This window comes from Cucurbita maxima, unplaced genomic scaffold, assembly GCF_002738345.1.
Source record: "Cucurbita maxima cultivar Rimu unplaced genomic scaffold, Cmax_1.0 Cma_Scf00410, whole genome shotgun sequence".
Taxonomy (NCBI): Eukaryota; Viridiplantae; Streptophyta; class Magnoliopsida; order Cucurbitales; family Cucurbitaceae; genus Cucurbita; species Cucurbita maxima.
In genome coordinates this window covers 5547-9409 of record NW_019272426.1, presented here as the reverse complement: position 1 = coordinate 9409, position 3863 = coordinate 5547, and the positions used below count along the sequence as shown (strand labels likewise).

Here is a 3863-nt window from a genome sequence, read left to right as displayed (position 1 = left end):
ATTCATTGAACAGGATCACGAGTAAAGGGTTTGCAAGCTTGAAAGATCCATTTATGGGTTGAAGCAAGCATCTTGATCTTTGAATATAAAGTTTGATACTGCGATCAAATCTTATGGTTTTAAACAGAATGTTGACGAACCTTTGTTTATAAAAGGATAGTCAACTCTACAGTAGCTTTCCTGGTGTTGTATGTTGACGATATCTTACTCATTGGAAATGATGTGGGATTTCTGACTGACATTAAGCATTGGCTAGCGACACAATTCCAAATGAAAGATTTGGGAGAGGATCAGTTTGTTCTTGGAATCCAAATTGTTCGGAATCGCAAAAACAAATCACTAGCATTGTCTCAGGCATCGTACATCGACAAAATGTTGATTCGATATAAGATGCAGGACTCCAAGAAAGGATTATTACCTTTCAGGCATGGAGTTCATTTGTCGAAGGAACAAAGTCCTAAGACACCTCAAGAAGTTGAGGATATGAGACACATTCCCTATGCATTAGCGGTCGGTAGTCTGATGTATGCCATGCTGTGTACCCGACCCGACATATGCTATGCTGTGGGAATTGTCAGCAGATATCAGTCCAATCCGGGACGTGCTCATTGGACTGCCGTTAAGAATATCCTCAAGTATCTTAGGAGAACGAGGGACTATATGCTAATGTACGATGCTAAGGATCTGATCCTTACAGGGTACAGTGACTCAGATTTTCAAATCGATGTAGATTCGAAGAAATCGACATCAAGATCTGTCTTCACTCTAAACGGAGGAGCAATAATATGGAGAAGCATAAAGCAAGGTTGCATTGCTGATTCCACCATGGAGGTTGAGTATGTTGCTGCCTGTGAAGCAGCGAAAGAATCTGTATGGCTTAGGAAGTTCTTATCTGATTTGGAAGTCGTTCCAAATATGCATCTTCCCGTCACTCTCTATTATGATAACAGTGGAGCAATTGCAAATTCAAAAGAACCAAGAAGCCATAAGCGAGGAAAACATATTGAGCGCAAATATCATCTCATAAGGGAGATTGTGAAATGAGAAAATGTGATCGTCACACAGATAGCTTCAGAGCACAACATTGTTGATCCATTTACAAAGCCCACCACGGCTAAAGTGTTTGAAGGGCACCTAGTGAGTCTAGGACTACGAGTTATGTAATCTAGGGCAAGTGGGAGAAAAGGCATGAGTATGTGATGACCAAGTTAATTGTATTTATGTCTTTCTCTCTACTCAACGTTATAAAATTCCACTAGAGTGTTGGTCCAAGTGGGAGTTTGTTGGGTTTTATGTGCTAAAACTCATAGTTTGTAAACAAAAACATATTCTATTTTCAATAAAGTTATTATTGTTGTTTATTCAGTAAAGATTGTTATTGAATAAAGTGAACTTTACGATCATTAATCTAAATCCAATAAACTAAGAACACTCTGGCTATAGTATGATTACTTGAACTATATGTAGAGACATAAGAGTTGATAAAGTTCAAGTATATAGTCAAAATGATCTATAGTATAAGGATAAGGCTGAGTACCGTATTCTGGGGACACTATGGATGCGACCCACTTTTGTAATGATATAAACAATGTGATCACTAGAATTGTACATGTGGAGACATGAGAGTAGGGGCATCCTATGCAATGAGTATTGCATAAGATCGGACCATGAAGAAAATCACTCTCACTTTATAATGTCGTTTACTATTGAGACTGATTTTCTTTTCATTCGATGACCTAGGTAACTCGATCTTAATCCTGAGCTAACCATGAACTCCTGTTTATTCAGAATTATCCTTAGATTTGCATGGGTGAAAGTGGCTCAAGTTCGCCGACTCAATGGGCCTCCCATATAGGAGTAAGACTGGGTAAATGGCTAGGGACGTGGGGTGCAAGATTGAATTCACTCCTACCCACTTTTAGGGTTAGAAGATAGGTAGTTCCCTTAAGTACTGACTCCTGGTCTTGAACAAGGGGCCCCACCCTCTCATTGACCTGAGAGGGATCCGGTTTACTGGTTGGACAACAAACCAATTGTTCATTAGAGGATCAATGAGACATAAGAAACAAGAAGTAACTGCAGGGGTAAAATGGTAAATTGACTCAGCTCTAGTGAGGGGAGTGCAACTACTAGGCTATAGTGGAATGTCTTAGTAGTTAACGAATGTTGGTTAACAAGGTTAATGAGTTTAACCAGTTAATCTTGGATCATTAGAGCCCATGATCTATAGATCCATTAGGTCCCTCTGCTAGCTCATATCGGACTAAACCATAGAACAGTGTGACGAGTGAGTTCGAAGTGTTGGAATTCAAATTAGGGAGAATGCGCTACATATATACGATATATTTAACCGCTTTTTTATTTATTTACGAATTAAACAAAAAGAGAGAATCTGAGATATTTATATAAGATTTAAATATATTAATCAAATATGGGTTAAAATTAATTGGGATTGACATTTGAATTAATATTAAATATTCATTAAATAGTTTAATCATTCAAATTTAATATTACTTTGGGATTGGAAAAATCCATGTTAGTGGAATTTTGAGGTGTCAAAATTTGGTTAACCAAACTTACATGCTTGTCAAATAAACCCCACAAATTTGAGTGGAATTTTGAGTGTCAAAATTTGGTTAACTCAAGCATGCATGCTTGCCACAAAATCTCAAACATTTGAGTGGAATTTTGAGTATCAAAATCTGGTGATCTCAAATTTGCATGAACATGCAAACATGACTCTATAAATAGAGTGATCATAATACATGTACAAAATCCCTCCCCAGTTTAAGTCACTCACCGAATTCCACAATCCCGTTCTAAGGCTGGAGGATAGTGGAGTAGACACTAGTGGTGGTTCGAAACCTATTCGTGAGGAAAAAGAAATTTGAACTACAAAAAGTTAGTATTCAAACTCATTAAGTTTTAATACTTATGAAGATGCTAGTTATTTACTATAATTGATGTTCTAAAAGTGCCTAAGATCCAAATTGCTTTCGCATGTGTTATATTAACACCTTCAAACAAGACTTAGTAAGTCCAATTGAAGAAAATTATTTTCGTTTAAAATTTGGGAGTAAGGATCAAAGTCTTACTTACAATCCATTTTCGTCAAAATTGAGCCTTTCTTTAGCTTTAGAAGATTAAGTTGAGGGCTTTTAATGAAGAAATTGGGAGTTAATACGTCATAGATAAGGTTACCTAAGGAAACAAAATTCAGCTTTTTTTAATAAGGATCAAATTCATTTTTGTATCGAAAGACCATAGATCTTCATAAAATTTGTGTCTTATAAATTTCTAAAATTGAAAAAATAGATAATATTTTTATACACTTTCAACTTTATATCATCTCTAAACAATATATAATATGTCAAGTTAATTACTTTATATATATCTAATAGTGTTTCAACACATTAAAATCAATTACTTTAATAAAGGTAAAGTTGAGTTTTATATTACATAAATACTTTACTTTTAAGTAGAGAAATATAGAAAAGGTCCCACCGAGATTTGAACTCGGGTTACTGGATTCAGAGTCTAATGTCCTAACCACTAGACCATGGGACCACAAATTTTAAGATTTGTTCGTCATAAATCTATGGACTTTAAAAAGAATAATAGTATCTTATTTGTTTCTTATAGATCTCTAAATTTTGAAAATGATTTGTGTCTTTGTTTTTAGTTTTGTATTTGATAGGGTTTCAGCCCAATAAAATCAATTAATTTATTAAAACATTTGTACAATTATTCAACCATTCTTCTTCACTCATTTTCATCCACTTTAATAAAGTTCACAAAAAGGTTATTTTGAAATAAATTTAACTTTAGAAAAAGATACTTATTTAATAAGTTTTTCCCCATCC

General features: G+C 34.8%; 1 non-coding gene across 1 annotated transcript; it reads right to left on the bottom strand.

The window, feature by feature from the left end:
- Positions 1 to 3495: 3495 nt before the first annotated feature.
- TRNAQ-CUG lies at positions 3496 to 3567 on the bottom strand. Its single transcript has one exon. It is a non-coding gene; the product is annotated as a tRNA-Gln (tRNA).
- Positions 3568 to 3863: the final 296 nt, after the last annotated feature.